General features: G+C 36.0%; 1 long non-coding RNA gene and 27 other non-coding genes across 28 annotated transcripts; all 28 read left to right on the forward strand.

The window, feature by feature from the left end:
* The first annotated feature begins 12 nt into the window (after positions 1-12).
* Trnaw-cca lies at positions 13-85 on the forward strand. The gene has a single exon. It is a non-coding gene; the product is annotated as a tRNA-Trp (tRNA).
* A 437-nt stretch (positions 86-522) lies between these two features.
* On the forward strand, positions 523-1226 carry LOC124451298. The gene is made up of 2 exons (XR_006950397.1): positions 523-666; positions 1120-1226. It is a non-coding gene; the product is annotated as an uncharacterized LOC124451298 (long non-coding RNA).
* Trnaw-cca lies at positions 1140-1212 on the forward strand. Its single transcript has one exon. It is a non-coding gene; the product is annotated as a tRNA-Trp (tRNA).
* Positions 1227-1850: 624 nt separating the features above from the next.
* On the forward strand, positions 1851-1923 carry Trnaw-cca. The gene has a single exon. It is a non-coding gene; the product is annotated as a tRNA-Trp (tRNA).
* A 634-nt stretch (positions 1924-2557) lies between these two features.
* Trnaw-cca lies at positions 2558-2630 on the forward strand. Its single transcript has one exon. It is a non-coding gene; the product is annotated as a tRNA-Trp (tRNA).
* Positions 2631-2699: 69 nt separating this feature from the next.
* On the forward strand, positions 2700-2772 carry Trnaw-cca. The gene has a single exon. It is a non-coding gene; the product is annotated as a tRNA-Trp (tRNA).
* Positions 2773-3972: 1200 nt separating this feature from the next.
* Positions 3973-4045, forward strand: Trnaw-cca. The gene has a single exon. It is a non-coding gene; the product is annotated as a tRNA-Trp (tRNA).
* Positions 4046-4114: 69 nt separating this feature from the next.
* Positions 4115-4187, forward strand: Trnaw-cca. Its single transcript has one exon. It is a non-coding gene; the product is annotated as a tRNA-Trp (tRNA).
* A 394-nt stretch (positions 4188-4581) lies between these two features.
* Trnaw-cca lies at positions 4582-4654 on the forward strand. The gene has a single exon. It is a non-coding gene; the product is annotated as a tRNA-Trp (tRNA).
* A 1058-nt stretch (positions 4655-5712) lies between these two features.
* On the forward strand, positions 5713-5785 carry Trnar-ccu. The gene has a single exon. It is a non-coding gene; the product is annotated as a tRNA-Arg (tRNA).
* Positions 5786-5996: 211 nt separating this feature from the next.
* Positions 5997-6069, forward strand: Trnaw-cca. The gene has a single exon. It is a non-coding gene; the product is annotated as a tRNA-Trp (tRNA).
* Positions 6070-6280: 211 nt separating this feature from the next.
* Trnaw-cca lies at positions 6281-6353 on the forward strand. Its single transcript has one exon. It is a non-coding gene; the product is annotated as a tRNA-Trp (tRNA).
* Positions 6354-6423: 70 nt separating this feature from the next.
* Positions 6424-6496, forward strand: Trnaw-cca. The gene has a single exon. It is a non-coding gene; the product is annotated as a tRNA-Trp (tRNA).
* A 210-nt stretch (positions 6497-6706) lies between these two features.
* Positions 6707-6779, forward strand: Trnaw-cca. Its single transcript has one exon. It is a non-coding gene; the product is annotated as a tRNA-Trp (tRNA).
* A 496-nt stretch (positions 6780-7275) lies between these two features.
* Trnaw-cca lies at positions 7276-7348 on the forward strand. Its single transcript has one exon. It is a non-coding gene; the product is annotated as a tRNA-Trp (tRNA).
* Positions 7349-7691: 343 nt separating this feature from the next.
* Positions 7692-7764, forward strand: Trnaw-cca. Its single transcript has one exon. It is a non-coding gene; the product is annotated as a tRNA-Trp (tRNA).
* A 637-nt stretch (positions 7765-8401) lies between these two features.
* On the forward strand, positions 8402-8474 carry Trnaw-cca. The gene has a single exon. It is a non-coding gene; the product is annotated as a tRNA-Trp (tRNA).
* Positions 8475-8684: 210 nt separating this feature from the next.
* On the forward strand, positions 8685-8757 carry Trnaw-cca. Its single transcript has one exon. It is a non-coding gene; the product is annotated as a tRNA-Trp (tRNA).
* Positions 8758-9247: 490 nt separating this feature from the next.
* On the forward strand, positions 9248-9320 carry Trnaw-cca. The gene has a single exon. It is a non-coding gene; the product is annotated as a tRNA-Trp (tRNA).
* A 206-nt stretch (positions 9321-9526) lies between these two features.
* Positions 9527-9599, forward strand: Trnaw-cca. Its single transcript has one exon. It is a non-coding gene; the product is annotated as a tRNA-Trp (tRNA).
* Positions 9600-10230: 631 nt separating this feature from the next.
* Trnaw-cca lies at positions 10231-10303 on the forward strand. Its single transcript has one exon. It is a non-coding gene; the product is annotated as a tRNA-Trp (tRNA).
* Positions 10304-10652: 349 nt separating this feature from the next.
* On the forward strand, positions 10653-10724 carry Trnaw-cca. Its single transcript has one exon. It is a non-coding gene; the product is annotated as a tRNA-Trp (tRNA).
* Positions 10725-11617: 893 nt separating this feature from the next.
* On the forward strand, positions 11618-11689 carry Trnaw-cca. Its single transcript has one exon. It is a non-coding gene; the product is annotated as a tRNA-Trp (tRNA).
* A 208-nt stretch (positions 11690-11897) lies between these two features.
* Trnaw-cca lies at positions 11898-11970 on the forward strand. The gene has a single exon. It is a non-coding gene; the product is annotated as a tRNA-Trp (tRNA).
* A 1200-nt stretch (positions 11971-13170) lies between these two features.
* Trnaw-cca lies at positions 13171-13243 on the forward strand. Its single transcript has one exon. It is a non-coding gene; the product is annotated as a tRNA-Trp (tRNA).
* Positions 13244-13312: 69 nt separating this feature from the next.
* Trnaw-cca lies at positions 13313-13385 on the forward strand. The gene has a single exon. It is a non-coding gene; the product is annotated as a tRNA-Trp (tRNA).
* Positions 13386-13454: 69 nt separating this feature from the next.
* Trnaw-cca lies at positions 13455-13527 on the forward strand. Its single transcript has one exon. It is a non-coding gene; the product is annotated as a tRNA-Trp (tRNA).
* A 1320-nt stretch (positions 13528-14847) lies between these two features.
* Positions 14848-14919, forward strand: Trnaw-cca. Its single transcript has one exon. It is a non-coding gene; the product is annotated as a tRNA-Trp (tRNA).
* Positions 14920-15079: the final 160 nt, after the last annotated feature.

Raw genomic sequence — 15079 nt, forward strand, 5'->3', positions numbered from 1 at the left:
GCTGCCGCAAAAGGCTTTGTGGCGCAATTGGTAGCGTGTCTGACTCCAGATCAGAAGGTTATGTGTTCAAATCACGTCAAGGTCATTGTACTTTACTTAACAAAAAGGTAAAACGTTACAATTTTTATTTATGGAAATTTTGGGTGCTGCAAATGGCTTTATGGCGCAATTGGTAGCGCGTCTAACCCCAGATCAGAAGATTGTGTGTTCAAATCACTTTAAGGTCTAAATGTTTTACTGAACAAAAAAACAAAACGTTAAAATTTATATTTATGGAAATTTTTGGTGTTGCAAATGGCTTTATGGCGCAATTGGTGGCGCGTCTAACTCCAGATCGGAGGGTTATTTGTTCTAATCACGTCAAGGTCATTGTATTTTATTGAATAAAAAGGTAAAACGTTAAAGTTTGTATTTATGGCAAATTTGGGTGGTGCAAGTGGCTTTGTGGCGCAATTGGTAACGTGTCTGACACCAGATCAGAAGTTCAAATCACGTCAAGGTTATAGTGTTTTACTGAATAAAATGGTAAACCGTTAAAATTTATATTTAGGGAAAATTAGGTGGTGCAAATGGCTTTGGGGCGAAATTGGTAGCGCGTCTGACTCCAGATCAGAAGGTTATGTGTTCAAATCAGGTCAAGGTCATTGTATTTTACTGAACAAAAAGGTAAAACGTTAAAGTTTGTATTTATGGAACTTTTCGTTGTTGCAAGTGGCTTTGTGGCGCAATTTAAAGCGTGTCTGACTGCAGATCAGAAGGTTATATGATCAAATCACGTCAAGGTCATAGTGTTTTACTGAACAAAAAGGTAAAACGTTAAAGTTTGTATTTATGGAACTTTTCGTTGTTGCAAGTGGCTTTGTGGCGCAATTTAAAGCGTGTCTGACTGCAGATCAGAAGGTTATATGATCAAATCACGTCAAGGTCATAGTGTTTTACTGAATAAAAAAGTAAACCGTTAAAATTTATATTTATGGAAATTATGGATGGTGCAAATGGCTTTGTGGCGTAATTAATAGCGTGTCTGTCTCCAGATCAGAAGGTTATGTGTTCAAATCACGTTAAGGTCATTGTACTTTACTTAACAAAAAAGTAAAACGTTAAAGTTTGTATTTATAGCAAATTTGGGTGGTGCAAGTAGCTTTGTGGCGCAATTGGTAGCGTGTCTGACTCCAGATCAGAAGGTTATGTGTTCAAATCACGTCAAGGTTATTGTACTTTACTTAACAAAAAGGTAAGACGTTAAAATTTTTATTTATGGAAATTTTGGGTGGTGCAAATGGCTTTATGGCGCAATTGGTAGCACGTCTAACCCCAGATCAGAAGATTGAGTGTTCAAATCACTTTAAGCTCTAAATGTTTTACTGAAGAAAAAAACAAAACGTTAAAATTTATATTTATGGAAATTATGGATGGTGCAAATGGCTTTGTGGCGCAATTGGTACCGCGTCTAACTCCAGATCGGAGGGTTATGTGTTCTATACCCGTCAAGGTCATTGTATTTTACTTAACAAAAAAGTAAAACGTTAAAGTTTGTATTTATGGAAATTTTGGGTGGTGCAAGTGGCTTTGTGGCGCAATTGGTAGCGTGTCTGACACCAGATCAGAAGGTTATATCTTCTAATCACGTCAAGGTCATAGTGTCTTACTGAATAAAAAAGTAAAACCATGAAATTTGTATTTATGCTAATTTCTGGTGGTGCAAATGGCTTTGTGGGAGCAATTGGTAGCATGTCTTACTCCAGATCAGAAGGTTATATGATCAAATCACGTCAAGGTCATAGTGTTTTACTGAGTAAAAAAGTAAACCGTTAAAATTTATATTTATGGAAATTTTGTTTGCCGCAAATGGCTTTGTGGCGCAATTGGTAGCGTGTCTGACTCCAGATCAGAAGGTTATGTGTTCAAATCACGTTAAGGTCATTGTATTTTACTTAACAAAAAGGTAAAACGTTAAAATTTTTATTTATGGAAATTTTGGGTGGTGCAAATGGCTTTGTGGCGCAATTTGTAGCGTGTCTGACTCCAGATCAGACTGTTATGTGTTCAAATCACGTCAAGCTTATAGTGTTTTACTGAATAAAAAGGTAAAACGTTAAAGTTTGTATTTATGGCAATTTTGGATGGTTCAAGTGGCTTTATGGCGCAATTGGTAACGTGTCTGAACCAGATCAGAAGGTTATGTGTTCTAATCACGTCAAGGTCATTGTGTTTTACTGAATAAAAAGGTAAAACGTTAAAGTTTGTATTTATGGAAGTTTTGGGTGGTGCAAATGGCTTTGTGCGCAATTGGTAGCGTGTCTGACTCCAGATCAGAAGTTTATGCGTTCAAATCACGTCAAGGTTATAGTGTTTTACTGAATAAAATGGTAAACAGTTAAAATTTATATTTAGGGAAAATTAGGTGGTGCAAATGGATTTGGGGCGAAATTGGTAGCGCGTTTGACTCCAGATGAGAAGGTTATGTGTTCAAATCATGTCAATGTCATAGTGTTTTACTGAATAAAGAAGTAAAACGTTAAAATTTTTATTTATGGAAATCCTGGGTGATGCAAATGGCTTTGTAGCGCAATTGGTAGCGTGTCTGACTCCAGATCAGAAGGTTATGTGTTCAAATAACGTCAAGGTCATTGTTTTTTACTGAACAAAAAGGTAAAACTTTGAAATTTATTTTTATGGAAATTTTGGATGGTGCAAAATGCTTTGTGGCGCAACTGGTAGCGTGTCTGATTCCAGATCAGAAGGTTATGTGTTCAAATCACGTCAAGGTCATAGTGTTTTACTGAATAAAAAAGTGAAACGTAAAAATTTAGATTTATGGAAATTTTGGAAGCTGCAAATGGCTTTGTGGGGCAATTGGTAGCATGTCTAACTCCAGATCAGAAGGTTATATGATCAAATCACGTCAAGGTCATAGTGTTTTACTGAAAAAAAAGTAAAACGTAAAAATTTATATTTATGGAAATTTTTGGTGGTGAAAATGGCTTTGTTGCGCAATTGGTAGCGCGTCTAACTCCAAATCGGAGGGTTATGTGTTCTAATCACGTCAAGGTCATTGTATTTAATTAACAAAAAAGTAAAACGTTAAAGTTTGTATTTATGGAAATTTTGGGAGGTGCAAGTGGCTTTATTGCGCAATTTGTAGCGTGTCTGACTCCAGATCAGTCTGTTATGTGTTCAAACACGTCAAGATTATAGTGTTTTACTGAATAAAATGGTAAACCGTTAAAATTTATATTTAGGGAAAATTAGGTGGTGCAAATGGCTTTGTGGCGAAATTGTTAGCGCGTCTGACTCCAGATGAGAAGGTTATGTGTTCAAATCACATCAAGGTCATAGTGTTTTACTGAATAAAGAAGTAAAACGTAAAAATTTATATTTATGGAAATTTTTGGTGGTGCAAATGGTTTTGTGGCGCAATTGGTAGCGCGTCTAACCCCAGATCAGAAGATTGAGTGTTCAAATCACTTTAAGCTCTAAATGTTTTACTGAAGAAAAAAACAAAACGTTAAAATTTATATTTATGGAAATTATGGATGGTGCAAATGGCTTTGTGGCGCAATTGGTACCGCGTCTAACTCCAGATCGGAGGGTTATGTGTTCTATACCCGTCAAGGTCATTGTATTTTACTTAACAAAAAAGTAAAACGTTAAAGTTTGTATTTATGGAAATTTTGGGTGCTGCAAATGGCTTTGTGGCGCAATTGGTAACGTGTCTGACACCAGATCAGAAGGTTATGTCTTCTAATCACGTCAAGGTCATAGTGTCTTACTGAATAAAAAAGTAAAACCAAGAAATTTGTATTTATGGAAATTTTGGGTGGTGCAAATGGCTTTATGGCGCAATTGGTAGCGCGTCTAACCCCAGATCAGAAGATTGTGTGTTCAAATCACAATAAGGTCTAAATGTTTTACTGAAGAAAAAAATAAAACGTTAAAATTATATTTATAGAAATTTTGGGTGCTGCAAATGGCTTTGTGGCGCAATTGGTAGCGTGTCTGACTCCAGATCAGACGGTTATGTGTTCAAATCACGTCAAGGTTATAGTGTTTTACTGAATAAAAAGGTAATACGTTAAAGTTTGTATTTATGGCAATTTTGGGTGGTGCAAATGGCTTTGTGGCGCAATTGGTAACGTGTCTGACTCCAGATCAGAAGGTTATGTGTTCAAATCACGTCAAGGTTATAGTGTTTTACTGAATAAAATGGTAAACCGTTAAAATTTATATTTAGGGAAAATTAGGTGGTGCAAATGGCTGGCGAAATTGTTAGCGCGTCTGACTCCAGTGATGTGTTCAAATCAAAGGTCATAGTGTCTTACCCAAAGTCGTAATGGGTAGGAAAGTGCAACCGAAGCGTTCTGACTCCAGATCGACGGTTAAACCAACAGTCAGTCAATAATGTCTTAATTAAATACGTTTTGTGATGGCAATTGGGTTGTAGTGTGGCGCAATTTGTAGCGTCTCTGACTCCAGATCAGTCTGTTATGCGTTCAAATCACGTCAAGGTTATAGTGTTTTACTGAATAAAAAGGTAATACGTTAAAGTTTGTATTCATGGCAATTTTGGGTGGTGCAAGTGGCTTTATAGCGCAATTGGTAACGTGTCTGACTCCAGATCAGAAGGTTATGTGTTCAAATCACGTCAAGGTTATAGTGTTTTACTGAATAAAATGGTAAACCGTTAAAATTTATATTTAGGGAAAATTAGGTGGTGCAAATGGCTTTGTGGCGAAATTGTTAGCGCGTCTGACTCCAGATGAGAAGGTTATGTGTTCAAATCACGTCATGGTCATAGTGTCTTACTGAATAAAATAGTAAAACGTTAAAGTTTGTATTTATGGAAATTTTGGGTGGTGCAAGTGGCTTTTTTGCGTAATTTGTAGCGTGTCTGACTCCAGATCAGACGGTTATGTGTACAAATCACGTCAAGGTCATAGTGTCTTACTGAATAAAATAGTAATACGTTAAAGTTTGTATTATGGCAATTTTGGGTTGTGCAAGTAGCTTTGTGGCGATTTGTAGGGTGTCTAACTCCAGATCGGAGGGTTATGTGTTCAAATCACGTCAAGGTCATTGTATTTTACTGAACAGAAAGGTAAAACGTTAAAGTTTGTATTTATGGCAATTTTGGGTGGTGCAAGTGGCTTTTTTGCGCAATTTGTAGCGTGTCTGACTCCAGATCAGTCTGTTATGTGTTCAAATCACGTCAAGGTTATAGTGTTTTACTGAATAAAAATGAAAAACGTTAAAGTTTGTATTTATGGCAACTTTGGGTGGTGCAAGTGGCTTTATAGCGCAATTGGTAACGTGTCTGACTCCAGATCAGAAGGTTGTGTGTTCAAATCATGTCAATGTCATAGTGTTTTACTGAATAAAGAAGTAAAACGTTAAAATTTTTATTTATGGAAATCTTGGGTGGTGCAAATGGCTTTATGGCGCAATTGGTAGCGCGTCTAACCCCAGATCCGAAGATTGTGAGTTCAAATAACATTAAGGTCTAAATGTTTTACTGAACAAAAAAATAAAACGTTAAAATTTATATTTATAGAAATTTTTAGTGGTGCAAATGGCTTTGTGGCGCAATTGGTAGCGTGTCTGACTCCAGATCAGACGGTTATGTCTTTAAATCACGTCAAGGACATAGTGTTTTACTGAATAGAAAGGTAAAACGTTAAAGTTTGTAATATGGCAATTTTGGGTGGTGCAAGTAGCTTTGTGGCGCAATTGGTAGCGTGTCTGACTCCTGATCAGAAAGTTATGTGTTCAAATCACGCCAAAGTCATTGTACGTTACTTGACAAAAAGGAAAAACGTTAAAATTTTTATTTATGGAAATCTTGGGTGGTGCAAATGGCTTTATGGCGCATTTGGTAGCGTGTCTAAGCCCAGATCAGAAGATTGTGTGTTCAAATCACTTTAAGGCCTAAATGTTTTACTGAAGAAAAAAATAAAACGTTAAAATTTATATTTATAGAAATTTTGGGTGGTGCAAATGGCTTTGTGGCGCAATTGGTAGCGCGTCTGACTCCAGATCAGAAGGTTATGTGTTCAAATCACGTCAAAGTCATTGTAGTTTACTGAATAAAAAAGTAAAACCATGAAATTTGTATTTATGCTAATTTTGGATGGTGCAAATGGCTTTGTGGCGCAATTGGTAGAGTGTCTGTCTCCAGATCAGAACGTTATGTGTTCAAATCACTTTAAGGTCTAAATGTTTTACTGAAGAAAAAAATAAAACGTTAAAATTTATATTTATAGAAATTTCTGGTGCTGCAAATGGCTTTGTGGCGCAATTGGTAGCGTGTCTGACTCCAGATCAGACGGTTATGTGTTCAAATCACGTCAAGGTCATAGTGTTTTACTTAATAAAAAGGTAAAACGTTAAAGTTTGTATTTATGGCAATTTTTGGGTGGTGCAAATGGCTTTGTGGCGCAAATAGTAACGTGTCTGACTCCAGATCAGAAGGTTACGTGTTCAAATCACGTCAAGGTCATTGTTCTTTAATTAACAAAAAAGTAAAACGTTGAAATTTTATTCATGGAAATTTTGGGTGTTGCAAATGGCTTTATGGCGCATTTGGTAGCGCGTCTAAACCCAGATCAGAAGATTGTGTGTTCAAATCACTTTAAGGTCTAAATGTTTTACTGAAGAAAAAAATAAAACGTTAAAATTTATATTTATAGAAATTTTGGGTGCTGCAAATGGCTTTGTGGCGCAATTGGTAGCGCGTCTGACTCCAGATCAGAAGGTTATGTGTTCAAATCACGTCAAGGTCATTGTAGTTTACTGAATAAAAAAGTAAAACCATGAAATTTGTATTTATGCTAATTTTGGATGGTGCAAATGGCTTTGTGGCGAAATTGGTAGCGCGTCTGTCTCCAGATGAGAAGGTTATGTGTTCAAATCACTTTAAGCTCTAAATGTTTTATTGAATAAAAAGGTAAAACGTTAAAGTTTGTATTTATGGCAATTTTGGGTGGTGCAAGTGGCTTTGTGGCGCAATTGGTAACGTGTCTGACTCCAGATCAGAAGGTTATATGATCAAATCACGTCAAGGTCATTGTACTTTACTTAACAAAAAGGTAATACGTTAAAATTTGTATTTATGGCAATTTTGGGTGGTGCAAAAGGTTTTTGTGGCGGAATTGGTAGCGCGTCCGACTCCAGATGAGAAGGTTATGTGTTCAAATCACGTCAAGGTCATAGTGTTTTACTGAATAAAAAGGTAAAACTTTAAAGTTTGTATTTATGGAAATCTTGGGTGGAGCAAGTGGCTTTGTGGCGCAGTTGGTTGCGCGTCTGACTCCAGATCAGAAGGTTATGTGTTCAAATCACGTCAAGGTCATTGTACGTTACTTGACAAAAAGGAAAAACGTTAAAATTTTTATTGATGGAAATTTTGGGTGGTGCAAATGGCTTTATGGCGCAATTGGTAGCACGTCTAAGCCCAGATCAGAAGATTGTGTGTTCAAATCACTTTAAGGTCTAAATGTTTTACTGAAGAAAAAATAAAACGTTAAAATTTATATTTATAGAAATTTTGGGTGCTGCAAATGGCTTTGTGGCGCAATTGGTAGCGTCTGACTCAGATCAAAAGATTGTGTGTTCAAATCACTTTTAAGATCTAAATGTTTTAATGAACAAAAAATAAACGTTAAAATTTATTTATGGAAATTTTTGGTGCAAATGGCTTTGTGGCGCAATTGGTAGCGCGTCTGACTCCAGATCAGAAGGTTATGTGTTCAAATCACGTCAAGGTCATTGTAGTTTACTGAATAAAAAAGTAAAACCATGAAATTTGTATTTATGCTAATTTTGGATGGTGCAAATGGCTTTGTGGCGCAATTGGTAGCGTGCCTGTCTCCAGATCAGAACGTTATTTGTTCAAATCACGTCAAGGTTATAGTGTTTTATTTAATAAAAAGGTAAAACGTTAAAATTTATTTTTATGGAAATTTTCGGTGGTGCAAATGGATTTATGGCGCAATTGGTAGCGCGTCTAACCCCAGATCAGAAGATTGTGTGTTCAAATCACTTTAAGGTCTAAATGTTTTACTGAATAAAAAAGTAAAACGTTAAACTTTATATGTGTGGAAATTTTGGGTGCTGCAAATGGCTTTGTGGCGCAATTTGTAGCATGTCTGACTCCAGATCAGACGGTTATGTGTACAAATCACGTCAAGGTCATAGTGTTTTACTTAACAAAAGGGTAAAACGTTAAAGTTTGTATTTATGGCAATTTTGGGTGGTGCAAATGGCTTTGTGGCGCAATTAGTAACGTGTCTGACTCCAGATCAAAAGGTTATGTGTTCATATCACTTTAAGGCCTAAATGTTTTACTGAAGAAAAAAATAAAACGTTAAAATTTATATTTATAGAAATTTTGGGAGGTGCAAATGGCTTTGTGGCGCAATTGGTAGCGCGTCTGACTCCAGATCAGAAGGTTATGTGTTCAAATCACGTCAAAGTCATTGTAGTTTACTGAATAAAAAAGTAAAACCATGAAATTTGTATTTATGCTAATTTTGGATGGTGCAAATGGCTTTGTGGCGCAATTGGTAGAGTGTCTGTCTCCAGATCAGAACGTTATGTGTTCAAATCACTTAAGGTCTAAATGTTTTACTGAAGAAAAAAATAAAACGTTAAAATTTATATTTATAGAAATTTCTGGTGCTGCAAATGGCTTTGTGGCGCAATTGGTAGCGTGTCTGACTCCAGATCAGAAGGTTATGTGTTCAAATCACGTCAAGGTCATAGTGTTTTACTTAATAAAAAGGTAAAACGTTAAAGTTTGTATTTATGGAAATCTTGGGTGGAGCAAGTGGCTTTGTGGCGCAGTTGGTTCGCGTCTGACTCCAGATCAGAAGGTTATGTGTTCAAATCACGTCAAGGTCATTGTACGTTACTTGACAAAAAGGAAAAACGTTAAAATTTTTATTGATGGAAATTTTGGGTGGTGCAAATGGCTTTATGGCGCAATTGGCACGTCTAAGCCAGATCAGAAGATTGTGTGTTCAAATCACTTTAAGGTCTAAATGTTTTACTGAAGAAAAAAGTAAAACGTTAAAATTTATATTTATAGAAATTTTGGGTGCTGCAAATGGCTTTGTGGCGCAATTGGTAGCGTGTCTGACTCCAGATCAAAAGATTGTGTGTTCAAATCACTTTAAGGTCTAAATGTTTTAATGAACAAAAAAATAAAACGTTAAAATTTATATTTATGGAAATTTTGGGTGGTGCAAATGGCTTTGTGGCGCAATTGGTAGCGCGTCTGACTCCAGATCAGAAGGTTATGTGTTCAAATCACGTCAAGGTCATTGTAGTTTACTGAATAAAAAAGTAAAACCATGAAATTTGTATTTATGCTAATTTTGGATGGTGCAAATGGCTTTGTGGCGCAATGGGTAGCGTGTCTCTCTCCAGGTCAGAACGTTATGTGTTCAAATCACTTTAAGGTCTAAATGTTTTACTGAAGAAAAAAACGTTAAAATTTATATTTATAGAAATTTTGGGTGCTGCAAATGGCTTTGTGGTGCAATTGGTAGCGCGTCTGACTCCAGATCAGAAGGTTATGAGTTCAAATCACGTCAAGGTCATTGTAGTTTACTGAATAAAAAAGTAAAACCATGAAATTTGTATTTATGCTAATTTTGATGGTGCAAATGGCTTTGTGGCGAAATTGGTAGCGTCTGTCTCCAGATGAGAAGGTTATGTGTTCAAATCAATTTAAGCCTAAATGTTTTATTGAATAAAAAGGTAAAACGTTAAAGTTTGTATTTATGGCAATTTTGGTAGTGCAAGTGGCTTTGTGGCGCAATTGGTAACGTGTCTGACTCCAGATCAGAAGGTTATATGATCAAATCACGTCAAGGTCATTGTACTTTACTTAACAAAAAGGTAACACGTTAAAATTTGTATTTATGGCAATTTTGGGTAGTGCAAATGCCTTTGTGGCGGAATTGGTAGCGCGTCTGACTCCAGATAAGAAGGGTATGTGTTCAAATCACGTCAAGGTCATAGTGTTTTACTGAATAAAAAGGTAAAACGTTAAAGTTTGTATTTATGGAAGTTTTGGGTGGTGCAAGTGGCTTTGTGACGCAATTGGTAGCGTGCTGATTCTAGATCAGATGGTTATATGATCAAATCACGTCAAGGTCATAGTGTTTTACTAAATAAAAAAGTAAAACGTTAAAATTTTTATTTATGGAAATCTTGGGTGGAGCAAGTGGCTTTGTGTCGCAGTTGGTTGCGCGTCTGACTCCAGATCAGAAGGTTATGTGTTCAAATCACGTCAAGGTCATTGTACGTTACTTGACAAAAAGGAAAAACGTTAAAATTTTTATTGATGGAAATTTTGGGTGGTGCAAATGGCTTTATGGCGCAATTGGTAGCACGTCTAAGCCCAGATCAGAAGATTGTGTGTTCAAATCACTTTAAGGTCTAAATGTTTTACTGAAGAAAAAAAAAAAAGGTTAAAATTTATATTTATAGAAATTGTGGGTGCTGCAAATGGCTTTGTGGCGCAATTGGTAGCGTGTCTGACTCCAGATGAAAAGATTGTGTGTTCAAATCACTTTAAGGTCTAAATGTTTTAATGAACAAAAAAAAAACGTTAAAGTTTATATTTATGGAAATTTTGGTGGTGCAATGGCTTGTGGCGCAATTGGTAGCGCGTCTGACTCCAGATCAGAAGGTTATGTGTTCAAATCACGTCAAGGTCATTGTAGTTTACTGAATAAAAAAGTAAAACCATGAAATTTGTATTTATGCTAATTTTGGATGGTGCAAATGGCCGCAATTGGTAGCGTGCCTGTCTCCAGATCAGAACGTTATTTGTTCCACGTCAAGGTTATAGTGTATTTAATGTAAAACGTTAAAATTTATTTTTATGGAAATTTTCGGTGGTGCAAATGGATTTATGGCGCAATTGGTAGCGCGTCTAACCCCAGATCAGAAGATTGTGTGTTCAAATCACTTTAAGGTCTAAATGTTTTACTGAATAAAAAAGTAAAACGTTAAACTTTATATGTGTGGAAATTTTGGGTGCTGCAAATGGCTTTGTGGCGCAATTTGTAGCGCGTCTAACTCCAGATAAGAACGTTATGTGTTCAAATCACTTCGAGGTCATTGTACTTTACTTAACAAAAAGCTAAAACGTTAAAATTTATATTTATGGAAATTTTGGGTGCTGCAAATGGCTTTGTGGCGCAAATTGTAGCATGTCTGACTCCAGATCAGACGGTTATGTGTACAAATCACGTCAAGGTCATAGTGTTTTACTGAATAAAAGGGTAAAACGTTAAAGTTTGTATTTATGGCAATTTTGGTTGGTGCAATTGGCTTTGTGGCGCAATTAGTAACGTCTCCAGATCAGAAGGTTATGTGTTCAAATCCCGTCAAGGTCATTGTTCTTTACTTAACAAAATGTAAAACGTTAAAATTTTATATATGGAAATTTTGGGTGTTGCAAATGGCTTTATGGCGCATTTGGTAGCGCGTCTAAACCGAGATCAGAAGATTGTGTGTTCAAATCACTTTAAGGTCTAAATGTTTTACTGAAGAAAAAAATAAAACGTTAAAATTTATATTTATAGAAATTTTGGGTGCTGCCAATGGCTTTGTGGCGCAATTGGTAGCGCGTCTGAGTCCAGATCAGAAGTTATGTGTTCAAATCACGTCAAGGTCATTGTAGTTTACTGAATAAAAAAGTAAAACCATGAAATTTGTATTTATGCTAATTTTGGATGCAAATGGCTTTGTGGCGCAATTGGTAGCGTGTCTGTCTCCAGATCAGAACGTTATTTGTTCAAATCACTTTAAGGTCTAAATGTTTTACTGAAGAAAAAAATAAAACGTTAAAATTTATATTTATAGAAATTTTGGGTGCCGCAAATGGCTTTGTGGCGCAATTGGTAGCGCGTCTGACTCCAGATCAGAAGGTTATGTGTTCAAATCACGTTAAGGTCATTGTATTTACTGAATAAAAAGTAAAACCATGAAATTTGTATTTATGCTAATTTTGGATGGTGCAAATGGCTTTGTGGCGATATTGGTAGCGCGTCTGACTCCAGATGAGAAGGTTATGTGTTCAAATAACTTCGAGGTCATTGTACTTTACTTAACAAAAAGCTAAAACGTTAAAATTTATATTTATGAAAATTTTGGTTGCTGCAAATGGCTTTGTGGCGCAAATTGTAGCATGTCTGACTCCAGATCAGACGGTTATCTGTACAAATCACGTCAAGGTCATAGTGTCTTACTGAATAAAATGTAATACGTTAAAGTTTGTATTATGGCAATTTTGGGTTGTGCAAGTAGCTTTGTGGCGCAATTTGTAGGGTGTCTAACTCCAGATCGGAGGGTTATGTGTTCAAATCACGTCAAGGTCATTGCATTTTACTGAACAGAAAGGTAAAACGTTAAAGTTTGTATTTATGGCAATTTTGGGTTGTGCAAGTGGCTTTTTTGCGCAATTTGTAGCGTGTCTGACTCCAGATCAGTCTGTTATGTGTTCAAATCACGTCAAGGTTATAGTGTTTTACTGAATAAAAATGAAAAACGTTAAAGTTTGTATTTATGGCAATTTCGGGTGGGGCAAGTGGCTTTATAGCGCAATTGGTAACGTCTCTGACTCCAGATCAGAAGGTTATGTGTTCAAATCATGTCAATGTCATAGTGTTTTACTGAATAAAGAAGTAAAACGTTAAAATTTTTATTTGTGGAAATCTTGGGTGGTGCAAATGTATTTATGGCGCAGTTGGTAGCACGTCTAACCCCAGATCCGAGGGTTATGTGTTCTATACCCGTCAAGGTCATTGTATTTTACTTAACAAAAAAGTAAAACGTTAAAGTTTGTATTTATGGAAATTTTGGGTGGTGCAAGTGGCTTTGTGGCGCAATTGGTAACGTGTCTGACACCAGATCAGAAGGTTATGTCTTCTAATCACGTCAAGGTCATAGTGTCTTACTGAATAAAAAAGTAAAACCATGAAATTTGTATTTATGGAAATTTTGGGTGGTGCAAATGGCTTTATGGCGCAATTGGTAGCACGTCTAAGCCCAGATCAGAAGATTGTGTGTTCAAATCACAATAAGGTCTAAATGTTTTACTGAAGAAAAAAATAAAACGTTAAAATTATATTTATAGAAATTTTGGGTGCTGCAAATGGCTTTGTGGCGCAATTGGTAGCGTGTCTGACTCCAGATCAGACGGTTATGTGTTCAAATCACGTCAAGGTTATAGTGTTTTACTGAATAAAAAGGTAATACGTTAAAGTTTGTATTCATGGCAATTTTGGGTGGTGCAAGTGGCTTTATAGCGCAATTGGTAACGTGTCTGACTCCAGATCAGAAGGTTATGTGTTCAAATCACGTCAAGGTTATAGTGTTTTACTTAATAAAAAGGTAAAACGTTAAAGTTTGTATTTATGGAAATCTTGGGTGGAGCAAGTGGCTTTGTGTCGCAGTTGGTTGCGCGTCTGACTCCAGATCAGAAGGTTATGTGTTCAAATCACGTCAAGGTCATTGTACGTTACTTGACAAAAAGGAAAAACGTTAAAATTTTTATTGATGGAAATTTTGGGTGGTGCAAATGGCTTTATGGCGCAATTGGTAGCACGTCTAAGCCCAGATCAGAAGATTGTGTGTTCAAATCACTTTAAGGTCTAAATGTTTTACTGAAGAAAAAAAAAGGTTAAAATTTATATTTATAGAAATTGTGGGTGCTGCAAATGGCTTTGTGGCGCAATTGGTAGCGTGTCTGACTCAGATGAAAAGATTGTGTGTCAAATCACTTTAAGGTCTAAATGTTTTAATGAACAAAAATAAAACGTTAAAGTTTATATTTATGGAAATTTTGGTGCAAATGGCTTTGTGGCGCAATTGGTAGCGCGTCTGACTCCAGATCAGAAGGTTATTCAAATCACGTCAAGGTCATTTTAGTTTACTGAATAAAAAGTAAAACCATGAAATTTGTATTTATGCTAATTTTGGATGGTGCAAATGGCTTTGTGGCGCAATTGGTAGCGTGCCTGTCTCCAGATCAGAACGTTATTTGTTCAAATCACGTCAAGGTTATAGTGTTTTATTTAATAAAAAGGTAAAACGTTAAAATTTATTTTTATGGTTTTTGTGGTGCAATGGATTTATGGCGCAATTGGTAGCGTCTAACCCCAGATCAGAAGATGTGTGTTCAAATCACTTTAAGGTCTAAATGTTTTACTGAATAAAAAAGTAAAACGTTAAACTTTATATGTGTGAAATTTTGGGTGCTGCAAATGGCTTTGTGGCGCAATTTGCAGCGTCTAACTCCAGATAAGAACGTTATGTGTTCAAATCACTTCGAGGTCATTGTACTTTACTTAACAAAAAGCTAAAACGTTAAAATTTATATTTATGGAAATTTTGGTGCTGCAAATGGCTTTGTGGCGCAATTGTGGTACGTCTGACTCCAGATCAGACGGTTATGTGTGTACAAATCACGTCAAGGTCATAGTGTTTTACTGAATAAAAGGGTAAAACGTTAAAGTTTGTATTTATGGCAATTTTGGTTGGTGCAATTGGCTTTGTGGCGCAATTAGTAACGTGTCTGACTCCAGATCAGAAGGTTATGTGTTCAAATCCCGTCAAGGTCATTGTTCTTTACTTAACAAAAATGTAAAACGTTAAAATTTTTATATATGGAAATTTTGGGTGTTGCAAATGGCTTTATGGCGCATTTGGTAGCGCGTCTAAACCCAGATCAGAAGATTGTGTGTTCAAATCACTTTAAGGTCTAAATGTTTTACTGAAGAAAAAAATAAAACGTTAAAATTTATATTTATAGAAATTTTGGGTGCTGCCAATGGCTTTCTGGCGCAATTGGTAGCGCGTCTGACTCCAGATCAGAAGTTATGTGTTCAAATCACGTCAAGGTCATTGTAGTTTACTGAATAAAAAAGTAAAACCATGAAATTTGTATTTATGCTAATTTTGGATGGTGCAAATGGCTTTGTGGCGCAATTGGTAGCGTGTCTGTCTCCAGATCAGAACGTTATTTGTTCAAATCACTTTAAGGTCTAAATGTTTTACTGAAGAA

Source organism: Xenia sp. Carnegie-2017, unplaced genomic scaffold, assembly GCF_021976095.1.
Source record: "Xenia sp. Carnegie-2017 unplaced genomic scaffold, XeniaSp_v1 HiC_scaffold_24, whole genome shotgun sequence".
Lineage (NCBI taxonomy): Eukaryota > Metazoa > Cnidaria > Anthozoa > Malacalcyonacea > Xeniidae > Xenia > Xenia sp. Carnegie-2017.